Below are 17,760 nucleotides of genomic sequence, written 5' to 3' on the forward strand. Positions count from 1 at the left end.
TCCCATAACAGTGTTGTCGGCAAAGAAAAATGGACCATACACCTTTTCCCGTGAAACTGCACAAAACACATTAAATTTTGGATAGTCCCCCTCATGTTGTACAACCTCATGTGGTTGTTCCGTGCCCCATGGTGTCACATTACGACGGTTGTCATTTCCATTTAAATGGAATGTTGCCTCGTCACTAAGCACTAAGTGTGGAAGAATACTGCCATCGTTCATCTTGCCAAGAACGAAATTACAGAACTCCATACGTTGCTGTTTGTCCCCTTCATGAAAAGCTTGCACTCCGTCTTCAGGCCACAAGTGGCCTGTCGGGACCATCCGACCGCCGTGTCATCCTCAGGTGAGGATGCGGATAGGAGGGGCGTGGGGTCAGCACACCGCTCTCCCGGTCGTTATGATGGTCTTCTTTGACTGGAGCCGCTACTGTTCGGTCGGGTAGCTCCTCAGTTGGCATCACGAGGCTGAGTGCACCCCGAAAAATGGCAACAGCGCATGGCGGCCCAGATGGTCACCCATCCAAGTGCCGGCCACGCCCGACAGCGCTTAACTTCGGTGATCCGACGGAAACCGGTGTATCCACTGCGGCAAGGCCGTTGCCTTCATGAAGAGCTTGCAGCAGCTGAACTCTGTACAGTTTCATATGTGAACATCGACGCAACACACGCCCGATGGACATCGTGGGCATGTTGAGCTGTCGAGCTGTACGGCGAACGGATTTCTGCGGACTCCTTGTGAAACTGTGGCGGATGCGTTCGACATGTGTGCCAGACACTCGGGGACGGCCCGGTGATTTGCCTTTACACAGACAACCTGTTTCTCTGAATTGTTCCATACCATCATCTGATGCTCTGATTGAAGAAGGATCCACACCATACCTAGTACGAAAGTCACGCTGAACAGTTATTACTGACTCGCACTGCGCAAAACGTACAACATAAAACGCTTTCTGTTGTCCCGACACCATTTTTACGAAAAGTGAAGTGGGCGCACACTGCTGCTACCTAGCGGGAACCATGTAAAACTCGAGAGTTTGTTCTTTCCAACAGTATGTTGTTCACATACATATCTCAAATAACATAACAGTTATGGTTTTTTTAAAGTTGAATGATTCTTTTTGATACACCCTGTATTACCTCTCAAATGTCATATAAATTAAATAGTATGACCAGTGACCAAAAAATAGATTAATACTCAAGTTTGAGATCGAGTCTAACCATTGCCTAATACACGTTCGTCTTGAAAAGTTCGAACAACAGTTACTTGACCGCCATCAACTCTTACGTCTCGCGGCTACGTACAGATACCGGGTGATCAAAAAGTCAGTATAAATTTGAAAACTTAATAAACCATGGTATAATGCAGATAGAGAGTTGAAAATTGACACACATGCTTGGAATGACATGGGGCTTTATTAGAACAAAAAAAAGTTCACAAAATGTTCGACAGATGGCGCTGGACAGCAAAACGTCATTGACTGCGCATGAAAATCGTGTATAAAAGCAGCTGTAATGAGAGAGAGAATCCCCCTCCAAAAGCCAGGCAATCATCATAGACCGCACCACTCGCTCCTTTCGCCTACGTGATTTCTACCTCACCCTTTGTGGTCGTCCCATCCAGCTCACCCCCACCCTGAACTACCTTGGCCTCACCCTCGACCGACACCTCACCTGGTCCCCTCACCTCCAGACCGTCCAGCAGAAAGCCCATTCCCGCCTCCGCCTTCTGAAACTCCTGCCTGGCTGGACATGGGGATTGCATCCTTCCACCATCCTCCACACCTACAAATCCCTCATCCGTCCTGTTATGCCAGCGTTGCCTGCATCTCCGCCCCCACCCACTTTTACAAGGCCCTCCAAATCCTTGAACGCCATGCGCTCTGCATTGGCTTCCGTATCTACCTTCCTTCCCCAGCACAGCTCCTGTATGAACTGAGCCCCTTCCCCTACCTCCTCCTGTTCCTTCAACATCTCCACATCCTTTACATTGTCCGCAGGCTCGATCCCCCCCACCCTCTGGTTTCCTCCTTCCTCTCCACTCCCCACCCATTGACGCGCCTCTTTCGCTGTATCCCTCCCTCTCTCCACCTCCACACCCTACATCTCCTTCATCAGGGCAATTTTCAGCGCCTCCCCCTCCCGGATGACGAACTTCGCCGTGACATCTACCCATCCTTCCAACTATAACCCGGCCTTGTTCCCACCCCCCCTCCCCAGGGCCCGCTTTTTCCTCTCCCCTCCATCTCCCAGAGCGGAATTTCCTGAGACCCTGCACCCCAGAATTGCCTCTTTCCTTCCCACATCCCTCCCTACCTGGCCCTCTTCAGCGCGCCCCCCGCTCATCTGCCCCCTGTCTTCCCCTCCCTCCCTTCTTCCAGTCTCCCTCATCTCCTTGCGCCTGGCAGATCCTCCATTTTGATGATCGTCAGTGTGCCACATCAGTGTTGTGTTTAGTGCTGTTTCTCCTGTGCGTCAAGAGGTGTGATTTTAATTGCGTACTGCCTTGAGGTTCGCCGTCAGTGTCTGTTATGTGCTACACCATCCGTCAATACCTTTTATGCTCCAGTCATACTGTGCCTTGTGTTTTTTTAATTTTCGCAGTGTGTGGCTTTTTGTGTGTGCTACTTTTAAACAGTTTTTTATCTCCATTTTACAGTCACCCCGTTTTTTGTCTATTGCCTTCCATGATGTTACCTCTTTTTTATATCTATGTTCATAATATTCTCTCCTTTGTTATTTTTAACTGTCTTCTATTGTTTGTTGTATGTCTTTCGGCTGAAGGGCAGCGCATATGCTGCTGCCAGCCCGCGCCGATGGGGAATTGAAATACAATAAAGAAAGAAAAAAAAAAAAAGAGAGAGAGAATCAGATGCGCCAGCAGTCGCAGCACGTTGACGTTACCTGAAAAGGCGCTTTTTGTGAAGCTGTATTATCAGAATGGGGAATGTGCTAGTTCAGCGCTGCGATCCTATCGCCATAGGAAGGGAATTCGAACGTCTAAAGGTCCGTTGACAAATGCAGGTGTGGCGAGAATGATTTAGAAGTTCGAAGCGACAGGTTGTTTAGACGATAGACCTCGTAGTGGCCGACCGAGCACAAGGCGTAATGCTGCTGAGACAGTTCAGGACTGTAGCGGGTTCGTCTGTGCACGTGGAAGTCAGCGCTCGTGCAGTCGCACGTCGCACCGGCATCGCGTACACTACTGTTTGGTTGGCACTGAGGCGTACCCTCCGATGCTATCCGTACAGAATCCATCGGCATCGTGAACTGTTACTTGGCGATTTAGTGAAGTGGAGGGCATTTGCGGTGTGGGCGTTTCAAATGATGGCGGAAGATGACGATTGGTTGAGTAACGTGTTGTGGACCGACGAAGCTCATTTCACGCTCCGAGGGTCTGTCAACGCCCACAACTTCAGAATTTTGACTACCGAAAATCCTAGAACTGTCGTGAAAACTCCATTTCACGACGAGAAAGTCACGGTATGGGTTGGATTTACCACATCTACTGTTATCGGGCCTTTTTTCTTCGAGGAAATGCGTGATTCTGGTTTTGTAACTGCTACCGTGACGGGTGAGAGGTACGCCGATATGTTACAGAACCGCATCATCCCCAGCCTGGCTGATAAACACCTGCTGGAACGTACCATGTTTATGCAGGATGGCGCTCCACGCCATATTGCTAGACGCGTGAAAGATCTCTCGCGCGCGTAGTTTGGTGACGATCGTGTGCTCAGCCGCCACTTTCGTCATGCTTGGCCTCCCAGGTCCCCAGACCTCAGTCCGTGCGATTATTGGCTTTGGGGTTACCTGAAGTCGCAAGTGTACCGTAATCGGCCGACATCTCTAGGGATGCGGAAAGACAACATCCGACGCCAATGCCTCACCGTAACTCCGGACATGCTTTACAGTGCTGTTCACAACACTATTCCTCGACTACAGCTATTGTAGAGGAATGGTGGTGCACATATTGAGCATTTCCTGTAAAGAACATCATCTTTGCTTTGTCTTACTTTGTTATACTATTCATCGCTATTGTGATCAGATGAAGCGCCATCTGTCGACATTTTTTGAACTTTTATATTTTTTTGGTTCTAATAAAACCCCATGTCATTCCGAGCATGTGTGTCAATTTGTACCTCTCTATCTACATTATTCCGTGATTTATTCAGTTTTCAAATTTATACTGACTTTTTGATCACCTGGTACACATCACACATAAAGAGGCGCGTAAAACTTCTCTTGCGATTTTCTCGGAATTGCCACAGTAGTGCATCTTACTACTTGCACACTATGTTGTTTTTATAGCCTACTAAAGGTGTACAAAGTATGAAGTGTATCTGTGATCCATTCCCTCCCCCAGTTAGTAATACAACTTGTGCTCCTAGTAATGCCACAAAACGGCAACAAAACACAGACTAAAGACTACGAATACACTGCAGGAAAGAGCACAACGGCTAGAGCATGTCAGCAATATTTCATGTCGCCACCAAGCTTACAGGCGTCGTGATTTGTAAATGTTGCGTACGGTGGATGTGGTGGTGTGATGTGAAATCTCCGTTAGGGATGTAATTGCCGGCCGAGATTCAACTCCACGCAGAGCTAATTGAAGAGATGTAGCAGGCGGTGCGCCGGTGATTCATCCGACTGGCGAGCCGGCTTCGTAGCATCGGCCAGTGGAGATAAATTCGGCTCCTAAATATTTCATGCGGAATTAAAATTTATCGCTCCGCACTCTACGTGCTCCGCCTACAGCCAGGGCGGGAGAGCTCTGGAAACACGGCGGAGCGCCGCTTCAGCCCGCTGCGAGATTAATTGCTGAATGGATCTGCTGCCTCGTGGGTGTTCTCACTGCACGGGCGCACACACACTCTCTCTTACATACACCCACACACACACAAAAACACACACACACAATACACTGTTCTGTAAAATGTAAGAACAAAAGAAACTTGCACATAATGTGTCATTGTTAAGCTACATACACAACTGGCCATTACCATTGCTACACCAAGAAGAAATGGAGATGATAGACGGGTATTCATTGGACAAATATATTATGCTAGAACTGACACGTGATTACATTTTCACGCGATTTGGGTGCACAGATCCTGAGAAATCAGTACCCAGAACAATCGCCTCTGGCCTTAATAACGGCCTCGATACGCCTGGGCATTGAGTCAAACAGAGCTTGGATGGCGTGTACAGGTACAGCTGCCCATGCAGCTTCAACACGATACCACAGTTCATCGAGAGTAGTGACTGGCGTATTGTGACGAGCCAGTTGCTCGGCCACCATTGACCAGACGTTTTCAGTTGGTGAGAGATCTGGAGAATGTGCTGGCCAGGGCAGCAATCAAACATTTTTTGTATCCAGTAAGGCCTGTACATGACCTGGAACATGCGGTCGTGCATTATCCTGCTGAAATGTAGGGTTTAGCAGGGATCGAATGAAGGATAGAGCCACGGATCGTAACACATCTGAAATGTAACGTCCACTGTTCAAAGTGCCGTCAATGTGAACAAGAGGTGACCGAGACGTGTAACCAATGACTCCCCATACCGTCACGCCGGGTGATACGCCAGTATGGAGATGACGAATACACGCTTCCATTGTGCGTTCTCCGCTATGTCGCCAAACACGGATGCGACCATAGTGATGCTGTAAACAGAACCTGGATTCATCCGAAAAAATGATGTTTTGCCATTCGTGCACCCAGGTTCCTCGTCGAGTACACCGTCGCAGGCGCTCTTGTCTGTCATGCAGCGTCAAGGGTAACCGCAGCCATGGTCTCCGAGCTGATAGTCCGTGCTGCTGCAAACGTCGTCGAACTGTTCGTGCCGATGGTTGTTGTCTTGCAAACGTCCCCATCTGCTGACTCACGGATCGAGACATGGCTGCACGATCCGTTACAGCTGTGCGGATAAGATGCCTGTCATCTTGACTGCTAGTGATACGAGACCGTTGGGATCCAGCACGGCGTTCCGTATTACCCTCCTGAACCCACCGATTCCATATTCTGCTAACACTCATTGGATCTCGACCAACGAGAGCGGCAATGTCGCGATACGATAAACCGCAATCGCGATAGGCTACAATCCGACCTTTATCAAAGTGGGAAACGTGATGGTACGCATTTCTCCTCCTCACACGAGGCGTCACAGCAACGTTTCACCAGGCAACGCCGGTCAACTGCTGTTGGTGTATGAGAAATCGGTTGGAAACTTTCCTCATGTCAACACGTTCAAGGTGTCGCCACCGGCGCCAACTTTGTGTAAATGCTCTGAAAAGCTTATCATTTGCATATCACAGCATCTTCTTCCTCTCGGTTAAATTTCGCGTCTGTAGCACATCATCTTCGTGGTGTAGCTATTTTAATGTCCAGTAGTGTATGAGTAGATCAACGAAACTCGGACCATACATAGAAAGAACTGCCACAGTATAGCACAGAGGGACCGCCCAGTAAGCCGTTCGGTCTAAAGCACGCCTTTCTGTATGGGAAGGAGCACCTGGTCCCCTGTGTGGAGGTGCGGCGAGCCGGCCACTCTGTGGATGTGTTTTAGGTGGTTTTCCATCTACCTCGGCGAATGCGGACTGGTTCCCCTTATTCCGCCTCAGCTACTCTATGTCGGCGATTGCTGTCCAAACAAGTTCTCCACGTACGCGTACACTACCATTACTCTATCACGCAAACAGAGGGGTTACACCGGTCTGGTGTGAGACGATACACCGGGGGCGGAACTGCACAGTAATCTTGAAAGAGGTCGTCGAGCAGATGCGCAGAACTAAAGACCTATATCTCTGAGGTCGAATTGTTGTATAATTTTAATACATGTTTTTTGCTCGAGTATCATGTCGTTTTTGGAAACCCAGAATCTACTCTGTATGAATCAACACGGATTCCGGAAACAGCGATCGTGTGAGACCCAACTCGCTTTATTTGTTCGTGAGACCCAGAAAATTTTAGACACTGGCTCCCAGGTAGATGCTATTTTCCTCGACTTCCGGAAGGCGTTCGATACAGTTCCGCACTGTCGCCTGATGAACAAAGTAAGAGCCTACGGAATATCAGACCAGCTGTGTGGCTGGATTCAAGAGTTTTTAGCAAACAGAACACAGCATGTTGTTATCAATGGAGAGACGTCTACAGAAGTTAAAGTAACCTCTGGCGTGCCACAGGGGAGTGTTATGGGACCATTGCTTTTCACAATATATATAAATGACCTAGTAGATAGTGTCGGAAGTTCCATGCGGCTTTTCGCGGATGATGCTGTAGTATACAGAGAGGTTGCAGCATTACAAAATTGTAGCGAAATGCAGGAAGATCTGCAGCGGTTAGGCACTTGGTGCAGGGAGTGGCAACTGATCCTTAACATGGACAAATGTAATGTATTGCGAATACATAGAAAGAAGAATCCTTTATTGTACGATTATATGGTAGCGGAACAAACACTGGTAGAAGCTACTTCTGTAAAATAACTGGGAACGTACGGAACGATTTGAAGTGGAACGATCATATAAAATTAATTGTTGGTAAGGCGGGTACCAGGTTGAGATTCATTGGGAGAGTCCTCAGAAAATGTATTCCATCAACAATGGAGGTGGCTTACAAAACACTCGTTCGACCTATACTCGAGTATTGCTCATCAGTGTGGGATTCGTACCAGGTCGGGTTGACAGTGGAGATAGAGAAGATCCAAAGAAGAGCGGCGCGTTTCGTCACAGGGTTATTTGGTAACCATGATAGCGTTACGGAGATGTTTAGCAAACTCGAGTGGCAGACTCTGCAAGAGAGGCGCTCTGCATCGCGGTGTAGCTTGGTGTCCAGGTTTCGAGAGGATGCGTTTCTGGATGAGGTATCGAATATATTGCAACCCCCTACTTATACCTCCCGAGGAGATCACGAATGTAAAATTAGAGAGATTCGAGCGCGCACGGAGGCTTTCAGACAGTCGTTCTTCCCGCGAACCGTACTCGACTGGAACAGAAAAGGGAGCCAATGACAGTGGCACGTAAAGTGCCCTCCGCCACACACCGTTGGGTGGCTTGCGGAGTATAAATGTAGATGTAGATAGATGTAGAAAGAGTGGTTCGGTTTGTGATTTTTTTCTTGTGGGGCTGCCTCAAGAGCAAAGTCTACACGACTCGCCCAAGAACGCTGAATGAGTTAAAACAGAGAATTGGGGATGCATTTCACAGTATCCCAGGTGGGATGTTGCAGCGGTCTATGAGGAGTCTCAACAGCAGACTTCACGAATGTATTCGTACAGGAGCACGCTATCTCAAGGACCTAATTTTAAAGAAAATGATAAATGCCATCAACGTCTTGTAAATGGCAAAGTTGTAAGGTTTCAATTACTGAGACGTGGGACGTAGGAAAATCAGGAAAGGTGTGGACGTGGCCTAATCAGTTACTGTTGGTTGCGCTGAAAACACATACACTTTTATTTTTAAAAAACAATTTCTCAACAGTCATTTTTAAAAGATTTTACTACACTGGTGGCTCAAAGCCTTGTTACAAGAATTGCAAATTATTGTCGGCTGAAGGATTTTTTGGATTGTTTGGGGGAAGAGGCCAAACAGCGATGTAATCGGTCTCATCGGATTAGGGAAGGAAGTCGGCCGTGCCCTTTCAAAGGAACCTTCGCAGCATTTGCCTGGAGAGATTTAGGGAAACGACGGAAAACCTAAATCAGGATGGCCGGACGCGGGATTGAACCGCCGTGCTCGCGAATGCGAGTCGGCTGAAGGCCACAAGCAATGTTACAGTCGACGGCTGAAGGCCTGATTAAGAAGGTTCAAAATTATTCGTAGGATGAAGACCAGAACAAATTTCAAAAATACACAACGGCTGAAGGCCTGAATTACCAATAAGGTGTACAATTACATGTTAAAAAATACTGAAAGGGTACAGTACCGCCCGACATTGAAAATAGGTACAACATTCTTCGTTATTCTTGTCAGTACAACATATTTTTTCTAATAATAACTCAGTTTCAATTAATACAGCGAAGCCGGATACCAGTGAGGGAAAGAATGACAATTTATTTATTAAATTGATCACATGTGCACTCCCACAAAATAAATCCCTACATCCAGTTTGCTGAGATCTGTGAAATGAATGAATGTATGGTCGTCTTCTAACTGCAGATAGTGAATGTGCAATAGATGATCATCTTTGAGACGGGCATTTGGTCACCTTTGGTGGAACCAAAGGTATGAAATTTACCTGAGCTTCGAGCATCTGAAATGTGGCTCCCCCACTTCAGCAGAGGTGCGAGATGACCTGAAGAGCGGCCATGTTTCAGCACTCTGCCGCTGGATCTAGTGTTGGTAAGACCTGTCTTAGGCGTGCTCCGTAAGGACAAAAGAGTGGAGAAAATGGTATGCATGTGAAATACTTCAGATTAGTTTCGAATAATTATTTCTCTATTTCAGGAACTTTTGTGGGGAGAATTAAATGTCAGGCAGGTAATATTAATGGGATCGTAGTAATCTTCGGAAGTGACCAACGGTCACAATGAAACCAGGTGTAGCAATAAGTTGAAATACTTCTGGGTGCTAAAGTTAAGCTGAATTACTGGCGTGTGTACTATAAGTTGGAAATATTCAAGAAATGGCGTGTGCAGGACTTGAAATTGGAGACGAGTACTTTCACGTGGTGAGTACTGTGTGAGTCTCAATCTGTGTATGAGACAAAGGATAAAGAGAAGTTCAAAAATGGTTCAAATGGCTCTGAGCACTATGGGACTTAACATCTATGGTCATCAGTCCCCTAGAACTACTTAAACCAAACTAACCTAAGGACATCACACAACACCCAGCCATCACGAGGCAGAGAAAATCCCTGACCCTGCCGGGAATCGAACCCGGGGACCCGGGCGCGAGAAGCGAGAACGCTACCGCACGACCACGAGCTGCAGGCTAAAGAGCTCGTCCATGGTATCAGTTGAGGACTCGCGTGTGTGATGAATACGTTCTTAATATTACTTTGCGTGTTATGTTTCCGTGTGACGCTAGATTCAAACTATAATACTCTGAGAGAGAAGCAAGGTGAGTCAGCCGTCTATCCAGCAACGCCACTTGGCTTGCATTGCACAGGAAGACGTGCATATATCTCCAGAGTTCATTGTAGGAAAGAAAAATTACGAAGTGGTGCAGTGTCGTGTGAAACTGGTATAAATACTAATTGAAGTGGGAAAGCTGAAACTGATAATGTTGTGAGTATTCCTTGTCTTGTATTCCATGTTGCAGTGTGGTGTATGTCATGTAATTTAAGTATGTGTGGTTTGCATGGGAGAGTAGCAAGGTAGTTTCAGAGGTAGTGGGTTATGCATGTTCCTTTTGTACCGCTCGGTCTGGAGGAAGTTTCGTGATGATGGTTGTGAGAGTCGAAGTGTGAGATATAGCAAAAGATCCACCATCCTATCCAGAAAGTGCACTGTAGCGTTAAATAATTACGAGACCATAAGATAGAGATTCACCAATGTAAAGCCATGCCCACTGGGCGGAATTTCTCATGTGTTATTGTTGTAGGTTATAGAATTTGTGTGTTTAGGTTATAGAATTTATCGGAATAAGTAAGATAGTGAAAAGAAAAAGATTGGTGGCCTGTTCCTTTGAATTGTATGCTGTCATGATACCCAGGATTTATAATGTGTGCGCCATTCATATTCAGTGCGATGGCCACGTGTTGATAAAAGCCGTTAAATAAAAAGGAAAGAAAATGTGGTACTGCCAGTGCGTAGTGAACAGTCAGTGTTGTGTAAATTACTAATAGTCAGATGTGCGCTTCCGTTGCGTAATGTTCAAACAGGAGAATAACTTGTAACTTAATTGTGAGTACGAGAGTTCATGTTACTCGATAAATAAGAATGAGCCCACTCGCATGGCAGACCACTCATCTTGCAGGCCTGACTGCTTGATGCCACAGTATGAGCAAGGCATGTGGGTGCCTCTCAGTACCAAAAACCTTTTAACAATCTTAATAACTGTAACAAGTTATAGTGACAGCTGAAGGCCTTATCAACACAGAACTAAAACTATTTGTCGGCTGCAGGCCTTATTAAGAAAAATTTGCAAATAATTTGTCGGCTGAAGGCTACAAAAAAAAAATGGTTCAAATGGCTCTGAGCACTATGGGACTCAACATCTTAGGTCATAAGTCCCCTAGAACTTAGAACTACTTAAACCTAACTAACCTAAGGACATCACACACACTCATGCCCGAGGCAGGATTCGAACCTGCGACCGTAGCAGCCGCGCGGTTCCGGACTGCAGCGCCAGAACCGCACGGCCACCGCGGCTGACCACAATCTATTGGTTATGAACTGCAGATTAACACTGAAGAAATTGCAAAAAGGTGGGAATTTAAGGAGATGGGACCTGGATAAACTGACTAATGTAGTAAGACCTGTTCTCACACCTGATCTATGTTCAGTTTTTGACCAGCTATCCGTTGGACCCTATTACCACAAAGTCTGAGGAAGTGGGGGGGGGTATCGATGGGGGTTTCCCTTGTGAGCGCCCAGACCCCCCCCCCCCCCCCCCCGCGGCGCGCAGGTCGCCCAATGTGGCGTCGAGTGTAATAAGAGCTGCACCAAGGCGGCCGGACCTGCCCAGCAAGGGGCCTCCCGGCCAATGACGCCAAACGCTAATTTCCATTTCACGAGCCTACCACGAAGCTTGAAGCTTGAACACTTGTTAAGATTGGATCGGTCACTGTCTTTCTTTTGCTTTTTTTCACAATTCTTACTGTTCTCACGCCTGATCTATGTTCAGTTTTTGACCAGCTATCCGTTGGACCCTATTACCACAAAGTCTGAGGGAGTGGGGGGGGGGGGGGGGCGGGGGTTCGATGGGGGTTTCCCTTGTGAGCACCCAGAGGCCCCCCCCCCCCCCGCCCCTAAACCGCGATCTGCTGGCGCGGCCTTCCCGAACATATTTGTAACGATAGAAACGAGAGCGTTTCAGTAAGCATGAGTAGAAAAATGAGGCGTTTTTGATAGAACGGAATTGTGTGGTTAAGTGGTGCTAATGAGTGTACAATGGCGTACTGCCCAAGTTAATGTGCATGTATTTGAAACCGAGTCCCCACGCAATTGGGCTCAAATTCCAGCAATGTCCTACCTTAACAAGAAATACAATACCTCTTTAGTCCGTCACATGTTACAATTTGTTACTCGTTTGCAGGCTCATGTTTGCTGGAGCGTTTTGTGTTTCCTTTTATCATCGTACACTTCCACCCGTGTCAGCTTTTGGCGCTAATTGTAAACACTAGAGGGACTGAAACCGCCATTTGCACTGGTACTCTATTTCAGTAGACTTATTTCTTACAAAGGCTTTATTTTTTAGTTCCCATTTTCTATAATTTTTAAAAAGATATTTGTCAGGTTCACGTCTGCAAGAAATTAAGCTTTTAAGACCTTTGTGAAAAGTGTCACCAAGAACTCCCCACTCGAATGAGCACCATCCGTCATTTTGGCAGGTGCGGGCGAGTGAACAATTTCACAGAATGAGATTTTCACTCTGCAGCGGAGTGTGCGCTGGTATGAAACTTCCTGGCAGATTAAAACTGCGTGCCCGACCGAGACTCGAACTCGGGACCTTTGCCTTTCGCGGGCAAGTGCTCTACCATCTGAGCTACCCGAGCACGACTCACGACCCGTCCTCACAGCTCACAGTTTGGAAGGTAGGAGACGAGGTACTGGCAGAAGTGAAGCTGTGAGGACGGGTTGTGAGTCGTGCTTGGGTAGCTCAGTTGCCGGCACGGTTAACTCAACGTGTTCGGTCAGAGGGTTAGCTGCCCTCTGTAATAAAAAACTGAGTTAATTGATCAACGACGAACTGAAACGGGTGTCTTGCGACGTGCGCCACGAGCAGAAGCAACGAACAAACACGAACAAAATGAGATTTAAAAAAAAAAAAAGTTGGTAGAGCACTTGCCCGCGAAAGGCAAAGGTCCCGAGTTCGAGTCTCGGAAGTTTCAGTTTCACAGAAGTTTTACGGTTTATACATTTTGATGAAAAGGACACACGTTTCCAAAGATTAAGGATAGATCAGCTTGCACCTGCCATCCCTGTGTGGAAAAACTTCCGCTGTCAGTTCAAAAATGGTTCAAATGGCTCTGAGCACTATGGGACTTAACATATGTGGTCATCAGTCCCCTATAACTTAGAACTACTTAAACCTAACTAACCTAAGGACATCACACACATCCATGGCCGAGGCAGGATTCGAACCTGCGACCGTAGCAGTAGCGCGGTTCCGGACTGAGCGCGTAGAACCGCTAGACCACCGCGGCCGGCGCTGTCAGTTCGTTGCAGCGTTAAGTTCGATGTGAAAATACCAAAGTGGATGAGCAACTATTTCCATGCAAGTCTACATGCTCTTTCACTCAATATACGGGTCCGCCGCTTGTGGTCTCGCGGTAGCGTTCTCGCTTCCCGAGCACGGGGTCCCGGGTTCGATTCCCGGCGGGGTCAGGGATTTTCACCTGCCTCGAGATGACTGGGTGTTTGTGTTGTCCTCATCATTTCATCATCATCCAGGAAAGTGGCGAAATTGGACTGCGCAAAGGTTGGGATTTTGTATGCTGATGACCACGCTGTTGAGCGCCGCACAAACCAAACATCATCATCATCACTCAATATACGAGTAATAAACCAAAAAGAAAATTGAATTAAGTTTTGGCTTGCTGTTGTTACAAATTCTATGTATCTGACGAATGGTTTTCCTTCCTTGGGCAAAGATGAATAGCGCTTCAAAGATGTTTCTCTTACAGTGCATGTTGTAACACGTGTTACACACTTCTTCCTTTCTGTAGGAAGAAATACTGCATGTGGTAATATTTTCACAATGAAAGGCGTAACACTTTGGAACGTAAGAGTGCAGGCACAGTGAAGAAATCATGAGGGGAAATCCCTCCATCAGAAACATCTCCTGTAGCCTCTTTGTGTACTCGGCAGGAGAGACGCTCAGTAGCTCGATACGGGCTTTTGTTAAAGTTTCGAGAACATACCTTCACCGAAGAGTCGAGCAGTACAGGGTGATTCAAAAAGAACACCACAACTTTAAAAATGTGTATTTAATGAAAGAAACATAATATAACCTTCTGTTATACATCATTACAAAGAGTATTTAAAAAGGTTTTTTTCACTCAAAAACAAGTTCAGAGATGTTCAATATGGCCCCCTCCAGACACTCGAGCAATATCAACCCGATACTCCAACTCGTTCCACACTCTCTGTAGCATATCAGGCGTATCAGGCATATCAGCCGTATCAGGCGTATCAGGATGTTTAACACCATACTTCGTTCGAAATGCACGCTGAACAACTGTCGTCGATTCACTTCTGCCGTACTCAATAACACAAAAAGCTTTCTGTTGAGCGGTCGCCATCTTAGCATCAACTAACGCAGACGCCTAGTCAACAGCGCCTCAAGCGAACAAATGTACAACTAAATGAAACTTTATAGCTCCCTTAATTCGCCGACAGATAGTGCTTAGCTCTGCCTTTTGACGTTGCAGAGTTTTAAATTCCTAGTGGTATTCTTTTTGAATCACCCTGTGTATTTCTCCCTCCTACGTATATCTCGCGAGGAGACCGTGAGGATAAAATCAGAGAGATTAGAACCCACACAGAGGCATACCGACAATCCTTCTTTCCACGAACAATACGAGACTGGAATAGAAAGGAGAACCGATAGAGGTACTCAAGGTACCCTCCGCCACACACCGTCAGGTGGCTTGCGGAGTATGTATGTAGATATGTAGATGTAGATATACTTTATAAGTCAGGTGACATGATTGTAAAATGCTGTCAGGAGAAGAGAAGGAAAATGTGATGTTTCTTTTGAGTTGGTTGCGTGGCACAGTTACTGTCAATGAACGGAATCCTAAAAAGCAACCAGACTCAGTGGTGTGCTACAATAACACTAAATGGAGCGTTGACGTCATTAGGTCAAACTGATCGACTTTACAGTGTGAAGTACGGGGTGTCCCAGATGGCAGATGCATGTTGTTTTCTGTGTATTGGACTTGGCAGCTATTAATGCATGGCTGCTCTGCAAGGAAGTAATGGGTAAAAAGCAAGCAAACGTCAGATTACGCACAAGTTGGCAGAAGGGTTGGCTTCAACACATAAGGCCACGAGGTTACACTTCCTAATACAGTACCGCAACATAGCAACATTCGCAAGACTTATCAAAATGGACGATGTGCGGGGAAGAATAGGAACAAGCATTTGTGTACAAGATGCATCAGCTATGTTTTTAGACCAAGCTTAGACAACGCTGAATAAATAGAGAAATCAAGAATGAGATTTTCACTCTGCAGCGGAGTGTGCGCTGATATGAAACTTCCTGGCAGATTAAAACTGTGTGCCGGACCGAGACTCGAACTCGGGACCTTTGCCTTTCGCGGGCAAGTGCTGTACCAACTGAGCTACCCAAGCACGACTCTCGCCCCCCCCCCCCCTCACAGATTTACTTCTGCCAGTACCTCGTCTCCTACCTTCCAAGCATAACAGAAGCTCTCCTGCGAACCTTGCAGAACTAGCACTCCTGAAAGAAAGGATACTGCGGAGACATGGCTTAGCCACAGCCTGGAGGATGTTTCCAGAAGTAAATCTGTGAGAACGGGGCGAGAGTCTTGCTTGGGTAGCTCAGTTGGTAGAGCACTTGCCCGCGAAACGCAAAGGTCCCGAGTTCGAGTCTCGGTCTGGCACACAGTTGTAATCTGCCAGAAAGTTTCAGAGAAATCAAGGTTATAAATGTTTTATGAACAATATATTGAGCTATTCAAAATTTTACGTTAAAATACGTATTTTTGCTAAGCGAAGTTCTCCATTTCACATTTTATTGTTATATACAGGGCGTTTTCGTAAGAGCGTGCAAAAAGTAACAGGAAATAGAGAATACTCCATGGAATAATTTGAGGCAGAGAACCTGGGGTCGGAGAAGTCAGCTTAGGGAGATACGGAAGTAAACTTGTCTTCCGTTTTGCCTAGCATTACTATTTTCCAGCTTATTTTCAACTAACGTGCGTGCGAGTTTACACGTACTGAAGACCACAGTGTGCCACTCCATCTCCCAAGCGATGCTCTGATGGCACCAGTCAAGACGTGTACGAGGTGCATTCAAGTTCTAGGGCCTCCGATTTTTTTTCTCCGGACTGGAAAGAGATAGAAACATGCGCATTGTTTTAAAATGAGGCCGCGTTCCACACAACAACTTCCTGTTTTCTCGATTGATCTGTGTTCAGTTTTTCAAGGCCTATCCACTGTGTCAACTTATAACTAAATCTGAGGGGGGTGCGATGGGGAGGTTCCCTTGTTAGAAGAAAGATTAAGGAAAGGCAAACCTACGTTTCTAGCATTTGTAGACTTAGAGAAAGCTTCTGACAATGTTGACTGGAATACTCTCTTTCAAATTCTAAAGGTGGCAGGGGTAAAATACAGGGAGCGAAAGGCTATTTACAATTTGTACAGAAACCAGATGGCAGTTATAAGAGTCGAGGGGCATGAAAGGGAAGCAGTGGTTGGGAAGGGAGTGAGACAGGGTTGTAGCCTCTCCCCGATCTTATTCAATCTGTATATTGAGCAAGCAGTAAAGGAAACAAAAGAAAAATTCGGACTAGTTATTAAAATCCATGGAGAAGAAATAAAAACTTTGAGATTTGCCGATGACATTGTAATTCTGTCAGGGACGGCAAAGGACTTGGAAGAGCAGTTGAACGGAATGGACAGTGTCTTGAAAGGAGGGTATAAGTTGAACATCAACAAAAGCAAAACGAGGATAATGGAATGTAGTCGAATTAAGTCTGATGATGCTGAGGGAATTGGATTAGGAAATGAGACACTTAAAGTAGTAGCTATTTGGGGAGCAAAATAACTGATGATGGTCGAGATAGAGAAGATATGAAATGTAGACTGGCAATGGCAAGGAAAGCGTTTCTGAAGAAGAGAAATTTGTTAACATCGAGTATAGATTTAAGTGTCAGGAAGTTGTTTCTGAAAGTATTTGTATGGAATGTAGCCATGTATGGAAGTGAAAGATGGACGATAAATAGTTTGGACGAGAACAGAATAGAGGCTTTCGAAATGTGGTGCTACAGACCAATGCTGAAGATTAGATGGGTAGATCACATAACTAATGAGGAGGTATTGAATAGAATTGGGGAGAAGAGGAGTTTGTGGCACAACTTGACAAGAAGAAGAGACCGGTTGGTTGGACATGTTCTGAGGCATGAGGGGATCACAAATTTAGTACTGGAGGGCAGCGTGGAGGGTAAAAATCGTAGAGGGAGACCAAGAGGTGAATATACTAAGCAGATTCAGAAGGATGTAGGTTGCAGTAGGTACTGGGAGATGAAGAAGGTTGCACGGGATAGAGTATCATGGAGAGCTGCATCAAACCAGTCTCAGAACTGAAGACCACAACAACAACAATTAAGGGGTTGACAGAGATGGCGCTCTGGTTGCTATGCCACTACACTGTTGGTGGACGGCGCTGAAACCATTATCAGCACATCTACTATTCGCTAGATGGTCGTCATTGGATCAAATTTTTTTTGATCCTGCGTTGTATTGAGCGGCTTTGTTGTATTTTCCTCATAGTGCAGATGGAGCAACGGAATAAAAGAAGAGACAAGAGAAAAACAGCAAAGTGTAATCTCTAACCCTTGCCTCCTTTCACCTGGTCGAGTCAGCGGCTGGGCAAACCTGACGTGGGAAGAGATCTGCTTTAATTAGGAAACTT

The 17,760-nt window shown here is 46.2% G+C and overlaps 1 protein-coding gene and 1 pseudogene across 1 annotated transcript in view; one reads left to right on the forward strand and one right to left on the reverse strand.

Annotated features, from left to right (window-relative positions):
* Window positions 1-17,760, forward strand: part of LOC126108622 (probable cationic amino acid transporter) — a 663,130-nt gene that overhangs the window by 273,473 nt on the left and 371,897 nt on the right. The window lies entirely within an intron of this gene.
* Window positions 487-604, reverse strand: LOC126109065 (5S ribosomal RNA; annotated as a pseudogene).

The sequence above is a fragment of the Schistocerca cancellata genome, chromosome 11 (genome assembly GCF_023864275.1).
Source record: "Schistocerca cancellata isolate TAMUIC-IGC-003103 chromosome 11, iqSchCanc2.1, whole genome shotgun sequence".
NCBI lineage: Eukaryota > Metazoa > Arthropoda > Insecta > Orthoptera > Acrididae > Schistocerca > Schistocerca cancellata.